Genomic DNA, 12,990 nt, shown 5'->3' on the forward strand with positions numbered 1-12,990 from the left:
CATCCTAAATTAACTAATTACAACTGCAAAGACATTGAGGTTTTGAGTAGATACAAATTTTTTGTAGATAATATCCAATACACTCTAGCATACTTTGTGCTACTTATCCTGAAGCTGAAAATATCAATTAATTTTTTAAAAATTGCATCCATACTTGATCTTTCTTACAGTCAATATGAATTTTATAGTCCATGTAATAGAGATGATTTTCATTTAATTCCTTTTCTTGATGGTTTAAATTAATGCAAGATCATTTTCAAATGTTAGCATGAGTATGGCCATTGTACCAGTTTTTGGTGGGAAGAGAGAAGTCAGCCTAAGCTCCAGGAATTGAATTTGGGAAAGTAAAATAATTTAGTCATACTAGTTGATTGAATGAAATGAACATTGAGATACACAGTAAGTCAAGATGTTGACTTATGGCATAATGCACAGTGTGGGGTTCTGTTGGCCAAAACATTGCAAAAAAAAAAAAAAATGTACAGAAAGGCAAAGTGGGACATGCTGAAGTAATCAGGAAGATTTTAGGAAGGGAAAGAGGACATAAAGGGTAGATACAATTTCATGAAAGAACATCTACGGTAGTTGGGGGAACTATATGGCAAAGCAGTGGAATTGGCCAAGCAGTGACAGTCAATAGAATTGACTAGATGCAGAGGCCTCGCCATAGAAGAGCACCTGTGAAGAGAATAGCTGAGCTTTGGTTTGTAAAGGTGAATCATGGCCCACACATGGAAGAATTTCAATGTCAAATCATTTTCAAGCTTCATCCTCTAGGTGCTGGAGAGGCCCTGGAAGTATTTGAACCCTAGAGATATGCAGATGTTGTGAAGAGAAGATGAACTTGGGGTTAGAGTGGAGGTTATGTTTTAGGTATGGGAGTCCAAAGATTGTTACTATAGTCCAGAAGAATTATGACTGCTTGTTCCACAATGAGTAATAACAGGAGGTAATAACATGTCCGTTATAACACGAAAATTATTTCCTCCAAGGAAGATCTTCCACTGAGGGATTTATGTTGTTTCCTAGTAATGGTCTACAGAGAAAACACATTTTCCTTTCTGTATATCCCTTCATTCTTCAGGATATAAGATCATCACTATCATCCCTAATGTGTGAAATCTGCTGCTTTGGCTGCTCTCCACTTAACATGAATTTCATTTAAGAGAATAAAGAAAAGTACATTCTCAGCCATCAGTGTTGGGAAAAAATCTCCTTATTCAGCAAAAGGTAATGTAAGGTTGTCCTGTTAACTCAGCCTTGCAGAAAACATTCCTGTCAGTTGGCGCGAGCTTTGTTCCTTTCACCTCAGGCAGGTGGTAAAGGCATTTTGCAAAGGAGGATTCCAAATTAAGTTAAGCACCAAAATAGGCAAATGGCCTGGCTCAGCTTGGTGGGGAGAGATTGGACTGCTGAAGTATATCCAAGTTCACCTCTTGAAGCCATGTTTCAGTGCAGCTCTTGGGAGAATAAAAAAGGAAAGAACAGTTGACTGTGATGCCCTTTTCAGCTTCTTTTCACTGGCCTTGCCTTAATGTTCTAGGGCTTGAATATCCCAGCAAATGACTACCTGCCTTATTCCAGCTAGACACTCCTTTCTCTGGGCTGTCTTAAAGCGATTCCTTCTAGAAGTGTCAATGCTCTTCATCCCAGGGGCATATGCATATTAACAAGGTCTTCTTGGGGGTTGAAACTTTCATAAGACACAAAGTGTGTTAAATGGTGAAATTCAAGATCCCAGAGTGTGGAATCACACACACACACACACACACACACACACACACACACGCACGCACGCACACACACAGCTAAGATTAAACATACCTAAATAATAAAGTTTAGTATCAGGTATTTTCTTAACTTCTTAATATTGACTGAGATGTCAATATTCTTACTAAGTGGATTCACTCAAATTGTGGCACATGACTGTAATTCATTTTCACAGGTATATACTATTCCATAGTGTTATTATCCAACAAATTATATTACTTTTCTCTTGTTAATGAGAATTTTTGCAGGTGTTCCCTCTGCCCCCCGATTTGTGCTCGTATAAATGGTGCTGCTATGACATTCTGTTGTATATCTTCTGGTGAATCTGTGCAAGTGTTTTCTCCTGGGCATGTACAAAGGAGTCAAATTGCTGGGGTTATAGGTTATGTGAATGTTCAATTTTACATGATAATATCAAACTGTGTCCTAGACTGGTTGTGCCAGTTTATACTTCCACCAGGAGTATTAAAAAATCCTATTGATGTTTCAACATTTGGTAATAACACTAATATTTGCCATTCAAATGTCATTAAATATAACCCTGCTTTGGGTTTCATTTACATTACTCTCATTACTAATGCTTTTGAGTGTCTCCTCATATGACCATATGTGCTTCCTCATCTGTACCTATTTTGTAATGGGTGTGCAAAATTGTCTCCATGTCTAGTTCTCCACCTTAGTTCCTTTTGTCTGTGTTACAAAAGGCTGGGAACTCATTTTCATGTCTTCGGATTTTCCCAAATAGTGTCCACAAAAGTCTTGCAAGCAGCAGTTTCTTCCATAAGATGAATGGCTTCTGTAACTTCCTGTTTCTTCTCAATTGGAAAGCCTATAGGAAGAGTTAAGAGTTTATATGATGCTATGCTGGTCACCAAACAAGAATAAATGCACCTTGCCTAATTCCTGCTTTTTAGGAATCTGAAATCTTGAACAGTCGCATTGATTTAAGCCCTCACTATCGCCCCTATCACTTGCCGGTTTACTGGCTACTTCCAAGTTTTGTTTTATTCTGGCCAAAGTGGAGGTGTAGTGTAATTTTCATGTATAACACTCAAAAAATGGAGACAACATTAACACGTATTTTAAACATGTTAATAATAATTTTGTTTTTAAGAATAAAGAAATGGAGGAAAATAGTAATCTGCCATGTTAAAAATGGTCTTCTCCCCAGGCAAACTTTTCAAGTGCCCATTTGAGTTTGTGCATCTCAGATATAGCCTCTGTCTCACCACTTTTCCTATCATAGTGACTGAAGATGTATACCACGTTCAAGATTCCTGAATTATACTTCAATTTGAGGCTTTTCAGAATCTAACTTCAAAGCTATTCAGAAGAAGAGCTTTGTGGGTTACTCAACTTCAAAGCGAATTTGAGATTATTTAACATTATTAAACAGAGCAATCTAAGAGACAAAGACACAGGCGAAAGTCAAAGCAGTTTTAAAGGCATCATACATCATTGTCTTTGCTATTATTTTTCCTCCCAACTGACTAAAGGCGGTCACCCATTCCACCTGTGTCCCAGCAGCATGCTATGGGGTGTGTTATGTGTGTGTGAGAGGAGAAAGTGTTTCGTACTCACAACTTGGCCTTATCATTTCCTTAGATTTCTTTGCTTTATTTTAAATGTTCCCTGATATATCTATCTCCAGGATATTGACCAAGCATAGGCATTCCTCTTTAAACAAATACAATAGCCTATTTCCAAAAGTCACACCATGAGCCACAGCTGTCACAACATCTGAAAAATACCCATAGTCAAGGATATGACCTAGCAAATCTGAATGTACTCTCTCATTTTTCTCGTATTTTCACATTTAACTCTCCTTCATTCAGTAGCATTTGTCAACCTGCCTCTATCTATGGCAACCCTTCCTATTTTAATGCTCTCACTCTTATCCACAAACTAAATTTACATTTCTTGCTGTTATAAATTTTATTTTGTTGAGAAACATTACTTCAAGAAGAAGCTCAGTGAACTCTCAACGACAAGAATTTCAGAAGGAAAAAGCTCTCCCTTTCTTTATAGACCAGAAAGAGGGGAACAAATAAAAACAAACAAACAAAACAATTAAGGTAAGGTTTTACATCAGTTTATGAAGTTGCTCTGCCTATTCTTATCTACCTATTGAGGGACATTGGTAGAGGATTGGGGATGTCAGTGAGCTGAGTCTAACTCTGCAAAAGTGTTTGAGGTCGAGGCACCTGGGTGTCTCAGATGGTTAAGCATCTGCCTTCAGCTCAGGTCATGATCTCCAGGTCCTGGAATCGAGCCCTAAGTTGGGCTCCCAGCTCAGGGGGAGTCTGCTCTTCCCTCTCCCTTGCCCTCTCTCCCTGCTTGTGCTGTCTCTCTCTCTTTCAAATGAATAAATAAAATATTTTTTAAAAATGAGGTATTGTGCATTTGTTTATTGCAGATGGAACATAAACATATGGATACAGTATGACATTCAAAAAAAAAATATATATATATGTATGCCTGGGTGGCTCAGTCAGTTAAGCATCCAACTCTTAATTTCAGCTCAGGTCACGATCTCAGGGTTGTGACATCGAGCCCTACATCAGACTCCACTGTGGAACCTGCTTGGGATTGTCTTTCCTTCCCCCTCTGCCCCGCCCCCTGCTTGTACTCTCTCTCTCTCACTCCGTCTCAAAAAAAAATATATATATATATGTATTTAAACATATATATTTAATGTGTCTCATTTTAGATGTGTTTTCTTCAATTAGTTAAAGTTATAGAAGTCTACAGGAGCAAAGATGTTATCGATCATTTGCCCACAAACCTTATTTGATAAAAAGGGTGACCCTATAATTTATTTGTCCAAAAGTCGACATTTTTGAGGATGAAAAAGGATTGCATTAATAATTAGAGAGTGACAACAGGCATAAACAGGGGCTATGACAGGCAATGAAGGGTAACTGGTCACCCTAATCTTAAGGCATCCAGTAGTTAAGTGGCTTTGTCACATGCCTTGCAAGTGCCACACAACACCAGAAACCAGGTTTCTTAGTGTCTCATTAGGAATGCATTGGAACAAATGAGTTAACTACAATTTGAAAATGTGCACTGATCATTTTGCCCAAGGTCTGAAGATGAGTTGTGTTAAACCACTGACCTAAGATAATGGAATTAATCTTGCAACTGCATTCTCCCAACTTCTCACTGGACTTAGGATGGTAAAGGATTCTGACAGCATGGCTTCCCTTGGGGCAAACCAAACCAGGCTGACATGATCCACTCTGATTTGGCCAACTTGTCAACGAGAGGCAGGATGACCTTGTGTACATAGGTACTCCTCTCAACATCACCCTGGGTGCATGGTGGATGTGTCCTGGGCCTGATACAGGGAGGAGTGATCAGTTAAGTTGGTTTTTTCATCCATCATTATTCCTGCTGCCCTAGTTAGCACTGTGGTATATGAGAGCCATGCCTGCCATTCTTGTTTATTTTGTCTTTAGTTTGCCATATGCTGAATTCTATTGGATACCAGAAATATGCTAGGGGATTTCATGCACATCACTTAATTTACTGTGTTTCAAGATTTGAATAATATCTCTTACCAAATGAATCAGATGAATTTCTGCATCTTATAGGCTGCCTACTTCACTATGGGCCCTAAGGTTACATGGGAAGCCCTCTGCAGGATTCTTTCTGTCAGTTTTCTCATAGTCATGAAAGGCTTACCAAGATTTCTGGTTCAGAAATAACTCCTGTTAAATCCCCATCTTTACTCACCAAAAAAAGCAAAAGAAATGAAATTCCTGCCATACTTCAGTACCCATATTTTAGAACAGTGAAGACACATTTGGATTTTTGTAGATGTATTTTACCAAAGGAAATTTGTGGAGAAAGAGTCCAAGATGAGTCTTTGGTTCATATTGACAAAATCTGTTGGTTGAAGAGTCATATGGAGAGGCCTTCCCTAGGCCTAATAGGTATCTTGTCCCCAAAAGGGTAAAATTTTTGAGAAGGAATAATTCAAAGACATAAATGACCATATTATAAGGAGGAGGCAGGTGGTAGCATAACAAAATCCAAAAATTGTGTTTCCAAAATTTCAAGTAGCAGGAAGGAGATCAAAATTTTTCATGGAGAAAATGATATTTAAGGTGGGATTTGAAGAGAGAGGTAAAGCTCTTACTTAGACAAATAGAAGAAGACAAATCAGTTTTCCAGGCAGAAAAAATAGCATGAGTTATGGCATGGAAACAGGAAAATATACAAAGGATCATGATCATGGAATAAGCAAAATCAACCCTTAGCTGGAATTTGGGGGCAAGAAGTAAATTGTGCCAGATTAATGCACAACAAATTAGTTAACTCAGATTATTTATAAATCCCTTCTCAGGAGAAATAAAAAAGACATAGTATATTCAAAACTAATACTACTTTTTAATAAAAGGCAACTTCTAAGATATTAGGCTTTGTGTTTTTTTAAAGCTGTGTCATGAATGTTATTTCATTTAATGTCCATAACATATCTGGTAAGGCCATTATTTCATTTTGTGGGTTGGACTGCGGAAATAAACAAAAGTTCATTGCTCAACTGGTGGGGCAGGCAATGCCCTGTCCTTCCTTCTGTCTCCCACTAGAAACAAAGCGCTTGGTCAAAGAGCTATACCTTTCCACATGCAGGAGGCTTGCTTTCCTGTTGAGACTTTATTTGAGTTTTGAAAGGGGGGACAATGTTTTTGTCAGGAAACTTCAGTGGATGAAGACACTGCTTCAACCATGTTAAGGCTCCTGCACGCAAACTGTGAGCAGAACCTTGCCAACTCCAAACTGCTGCTGCCCAGCGATCTCAACAGTCCACCTGCCGTGCACCTAGCACTTCAGTCCCGACTCCTAGGCCCAGTAGACTGAATATTGGCTCTGGTTGCTGGCCTTGGCCTCTTATACACTGAGGCTGCTGCCTGCAGTCCTCATTGCCATCTTCAGTCCCAGTTTCCAGTCCTCTAATGCAACTGACCATTTTCTGGGCTGGCAGAGACCATTGTGCAGATGGGGTCAGTACGAATGTCCAAGTGGCAAATCAAAGCAAATGCAGATGGGAACGCAAGGTGTAGTCCAGACCCTGGATCCAAATATGATGGGAGTTTAGAGAGATTAAACCTGCTAATTAGTGACCTTGGAACCATCCTCATTGGCTAAATAATAAATAAAAATTGAGCTGAGTTGGTTTTACTAGTAAATCCAATTCAGGGACCATGAAAAATGCAATGGATTCAGCTAGTTTTAATTCCTGAGGGTCATATGCAGGTGTATGAAATAGTAGGGCCATATACTGTTTGCATATGTTTAGCATGTAATTCTTACTGTTCTGTTTAGACAGGGTACTTTGTTCTCAGCCTCTTTTTCTTTTTACTTTTTTTTAAAGATTGATTTATTTATTTTTGAGGAGGGTAGGGGCAGAGGAAGAGGAAGAGGGAGAGAATCTCAAGCAGACTCCCTGCTGAGTGCAGAACCCCATGCAGGGCTCTATTTCACCACCCTGAGATCATGACCTGAGCCAAAATCAAAAGTCAGTGGCTTAACTGACTGAGCCACCCAGGTGCCCCTCTTTTTTTTTTTTTTTTTACTTCAGTTTATCCAGTCTCTTTTAAATGAAAATTTCTTTAATTTTTTTTCTTTTGGAACTATCTTGTTTACCTCTTCCCAAACTTCATTCCTCACTCCATACCCCCAAGTCTTAACAGAAATACTCTAGTGGAAGCTTGTTTAGTGGAATCAGCATCTACACAGCAAACCTCCTAGGCTTAAATTAGTAAGTCCTATGAGTGTTCTGGGCTCTCTAAATTACCCCTTCCCCAGTTCTATTCAGACAGCATCCATAAAAGGACACGCCAGTCCCCCAGAATGGGAAATATACTACTTTTGCTATAGGAACCTCTAAGCTTGAGTGACAGCTCCCCATGTTTTAAGCAAGTGAGTGAACCTCTCTGAGTTTTCCTTGCCCTGGTAATCTCATGGGAGGAACGCTTACCATCTTATGATCCTTACATGGTGGTTACTAGGATCAAACGAGATAGGGCATACAGATACACATGGTGAATACTGAGCCTGTCATTATTTAATTTTTTGACATTTTGTTCATATGGAATTTGGCATTGATTTATATTTTTGAAAAATATTACATTAGAATACATATCTATCTTAATTATTGAGTTTTTCATGCCTCCTGCATTTTGTTCCTGACATGAAGGCCTTACCTGCCTCCAGTCTAGCCCTCCCCCTTTGTCTCAATCTAGTCCTCCACAGCAAGCACTTACATGGTGGGAGAGCAGTAGGTTTCAGCCAACAGGATACCACTAAAGAGAGCCACTGAGTGTGCTGGAGATCATCATCAGCAAAGAAGAAACACTGGCACCCCAGGACAGTTAGAAAAAAACTGCTGCCCCTAAGATATTGTTAATGTTGAATCCCTTTCCAGAAGAGATGACTACTTCTGACCTCTCATTTCCCACGGGGATGAAAGTACCAACTTCTTAGCCTAGCTTCCAAAATGCACTACAGTACCCCCTCCGGCTGCCCATCCAGTGTTCGTAAAACCTCAATTGATCTGTCCATTCAGTTGGTCACCACTACTGCTAAGGCATCCTACTCTCATTTCAGATGCCAAGTTCTTGACTCCCCTTTCTTCTTTCCTAGAATTTCTTGCTCCTTTTGAGTAGAAAAAAAAAATTCTCACCAGCGTATCAATTTCAATGGAATCTTTACTTCTCTGTTAGATCTTCCCAGCTGATTCCAGTTCAAAATGACCTCCCTTCCTAGTATCCACAGTGAGAACTGCCTAATAGGATAAGAGCTACATACATCAATTTTCTGTTGCTGTTTAACTCTTTATATGTCCTGCTTTATTTTTTCTCCAACCAGCTGGTAAAATCCCAAAGAGCAGAGAACACATCTTAGGTTTTACTTCCTCACTATGAATTTTTACCTATGAATTTTTACACACACACTAACTCACACACATATTCTCTCTTTATGAGGGTCTATATTTTCATATATTTCAAACTATGTCATTCATACCATATAATTTCTGTTTTTAAGCATTTAATTTAGGATATGGCTATATCTTGTCCTAAAATATTTCTCGTAGTTTTTTGTGAATTAGTTTAGTTCCCTAACTTGATTATTAGTTCCTCTGTGGCAGGAAATATTTTTTCTTCTCTTTGGTCATCTTTAGTAACTGCCAAAGACCACTGGATTTTCTGGCAATGTATAGCTCAAAACCTTGAGGAAAAAATAGATACCTCTGGTTGGAGTAAAAAACAAAAACAAACTATTGTCAACTTTCCCATGATCCAAAATTGCTCCATATTTGAGGAATTTACTTTTTACCCTGATTACATGTTTAGGATATTTAACTTCATTATGAACTTTTCTGAATTGTGTAGATAGTTGCTAAATGAATTTTATAGGTTAAAACAATGTTGTTGCATAGAGACAAAAGAAAATGACAAAAAAACTTCAGAAACATATGTCTTTCCTTTTAATATTGTATTTACAAACTCACAGGAACTATTTTGAAATTCAATAACACTCCTAACAAAAGCCATCTCATAAGCTGTGGCCATTTTTGTCAAGAGTTAAGCCAGGAAGAAAGACATGGGATTGGAGGCTATGGATAAAGTTCATCTGTAATTAAACTTGACAAAATATAAGTCCCTCTCAAAGTAGAGTAGGATCTCAGCAACGGATCAGTACAGGAGTTGCAGGGTTGGTAGTCAACTTATTAAGCCTAGCATGGTTGCCTGGCCTTATTTGTATTTGTTTACCTCCAACTGTCTTACAAGTAGTTTTTTCTGACTCCATGACTTGCTGTGAAATCATTCTTCCAAAAAGGAAATATGATTTCCTAAATTTAGTTGAGTGACCTTACTTTGACACCAAATATGAAGTGAAAAGGACCCTAAAAGAGAAGTGCTTAGGCTGACATTTTACCTCCAAAGTTGCATTGCGTCATCCTAAAGTATGCAGCTTTTAATTGGAGCATCCCTCTTCTCCCTTGGTGGAATTCATCTTTCATTTTGGAGGTCTCCCCTTTCTTTACATTTTCAACTGAAGTATTAACTGAACCAGTGGTGTGCTGGGTGTACTGGCTCATAAGCACCAATTTTTTTAATTTTCAGAATGTTTAAAATCTAGTCATTAAACAGAGTTATTATTAAGAATTAAATTATATTCACTATACTTAAATATAGTACATTAAAAAGAACAGCAAAAAAAGATTGCTCAACATATCTTATATAGCTTACTCTGTTACTATTATCTATGCTTTTGAAGACAGTTATGTGTATTCTGTCTTTTAAAAAAAAAAGATCTATTTATTTTAGAGAGGGGTTGGGGAGAGGCAGAGGGAGAGTCTCAAGCAGACTCCACACTGAGTGTGAGCCCGATGTGGGGCATGGAGCCCGATGTGGGGCATGGAGCCCGATGTGGGGCATGGAGTCCGACACGGGGCTTTATCTCACAACCCTGAAAACATGACCTGACCTGACACCCAGAGTCAAGGCTTAACTAACTGCACCACCCAGGCACCGCTGTTTATTCTATCTTTATAGTGGAAACGTGGTATCATGGTACCATGGACACAGCGTCTCTTTTTGACCCCACATTCAATTGCATCACGTTGGTGGCTTGAAATTCACAGAAACCAGCAAACACTACAAATTAGGGCTTGATTTATTGCTTTGTTGATTGTCTTCACTTAAAAAAGTGATGGAGCAAGAGTTATTAACGCAGATTAAACTTGAAAATATATTGTGTTAGTAGGGGCGCCTGGGTGGCTCAGTTGGTTAAGCGGCTGCCTTTGGCTCAGGTCATGATCCCAGGGTCCTGGAATCAAGTCCTGCATCGGTCTCCCTGCTCAGCAGAGAGCCTGCTTCTCTCTCTCCTTCTGCCTGCTGCTCACCCTGCTTGTGCTCTCTCTCTCTCTCTCTCTCACTATCTCTTTCTCTGTGTCAAATAAATAAATAAAATCTTTAAAAAAAATGTTGTGTTAATAGCCCTTACATTATGAATAGCACAAAAACTGAGGAAACATTCTTCCAGTATTTGAAAACAATTAACTAAAAAAAATGTCATTTTTGAATAAGTGCAGTTTCTGCATGTCTTCATTATTTTACTTTATTTTTACTTGCAAATAGACACAACATATCAATCAACATTAAGTCCAAACTGTACTCAGTAGTCATTTACAATCATAGATTGACCTGAGCTATAAGAGATGAGCAAAAATCGCCACTCTAAGAATATTAATTGGCTATATGGAATGTGTAGTAATTACTGTATGTTGTTATTATTTATAAATTATGTGCCATACAGTTTTTTACTTTTTAAAATTTATGACACAAGTATGTATGTGTGTGTACACATGGCTACATGCGTGCACATATGCACGTATGGACATACAGTTTGTATTTTTGGAAGGTAGAGGAACCAAACCAGATAAACCAGATGTTTAACATTTGCCAGGAGAGCACGGCTGATAATTTAAGTGTTATCAGATAATTAAAACTTTTATCTAATAAAAGTATAAGATGTGGCTTCTTCCCCCACCCCATCAATGTTTTTTTATTGGATTAGTGAATTCTTGATGTCTCAACGTCTTCACATCATTAAGGTTTATCAGTGAAATGAAAATCAGGAAAGTTTCTATTTTTGGGTGGTAAGATGGAAGAACTTTTCCTATTTCCTTTAATCAAATCTTATAACTTTTGACTGTCCATACGATACTTATCTAGTAACAGAGGATTAGTAAACAAAAATGTATTTGGTATAATTTCTTTTTTTAAATTTAATTTAATTTTTTATTTGTTATTATTATTATGTTAGTCACCATACAGTACATCATTATTTTTTTATTATGTTATGTTAATCACCATACATTACATCATTTGTTTTTGATGTAGTGATTTCTTATACAAGAAGATATGAGCTTTCATCCCAGCTCAGTTTATAGTTAAGTGTCTACTATCAGCAACTCATTTTACTTCTCTGCAAATGCAAAGTTAAGGGATTATATTATTTTACTAGTGTCCAAACATCACCGCATATCAAAATTACCTGCAAAACTGTTCAAATCAAATGATTATTTTCCTTTAACCAGATCTACTAAAACAGAAACTCTAGAAATGGGATCAAGAGATTGGATCATTTTAATGACCACCAGATGGTTTTCATGCCAGATATGGAACTCCTCTACTTCCAAAAGCCTTTCAGGTCATACAGTCATAATGGTAAGCTGACTACTAAAGGTGTGGGTGCCAGATATTTGTATCTGTGGATTGTCCATAATTTACCCTTTTTTCCTGACTCACATCTGTTTCTTCTCATATATGCTTCTGATATGTATGGCACACCCTCGAAGTAGTTTTCATATCCTAAAATTCCTCCCACTGCAGGATACATGATCCATATTGTTTATAAGTAATCAGCTACTTTTAGAGAAGCTAAATGCATATGTGCCAATATTTATAAAATTTCATGTATAATATCAGAAATTGTGGCAAATCCTTATTAAAACCAAGATTTGCTGATGCCAAGGCACTCACCTGATCAACAGTTTGATAACCATATGAAAAAAGAAAATTTTTGGATAAATTTGTTAGTGTACCCTGGTTAGCTACTAATTTTCTTTTTTTGAATGTTCAGTCCTGCAATAGTTCCAGTCATTAAAAAAATATTATTAACAGTAGCTTCAGAAATATCTCTTCTCTTAGGTCTTATAACAGAATTCCTCATTTTTATGTATATTCATAATAACAAAGATTTAGAAATTACTTTAAAGTTTGCCCATATACCTCACATAAATTAGTCATATATATTTAATTTTTATAACAGTCTGTAGACAAAATGTTATCTCTTGTATGTTTGATGAAAGGTAACTGAAGCTAAGAAAGTCATTACAGGGAATCAGTTATGGAGATAAACTCAAAGATAGAAAGGTATCCTGGTTCCATGTCATATGCATTTTAATAATTAGGAAGTTATTCTTTTGGAATAAAAATAATAATGTTTGCAATATAGGTGAAATAATAGTTATTCTACATAGTTGTTAACTGTTTCTTTAGAAATTCATTTCCTATATGCTTAACTGGTCTGTTTGGACAACTTTTGGATTTATTCCATCTGAATTTATATATATCTGGCTTGGGAATTCTCATTGGTTTACATTTTTTTTTCTGACATGGTTGTCCAAAAAGGTAAGGAGAA

The sequence above is a fragment of the Zalophus californianus genome, chromosome 14, assembly GCF_009762305.2.
Source record: "Zalophus californianus isolate mZalCal1 chromosome 14, mZalCal1.pri.v2, whole genome shotgun sequence".
Classification (NCBI taxonomy): Eukaryota; Metazoa; Chordata; class Mammalia; order Carnivora; family Otariidae; genus Zalophus; species Zalophus californianus.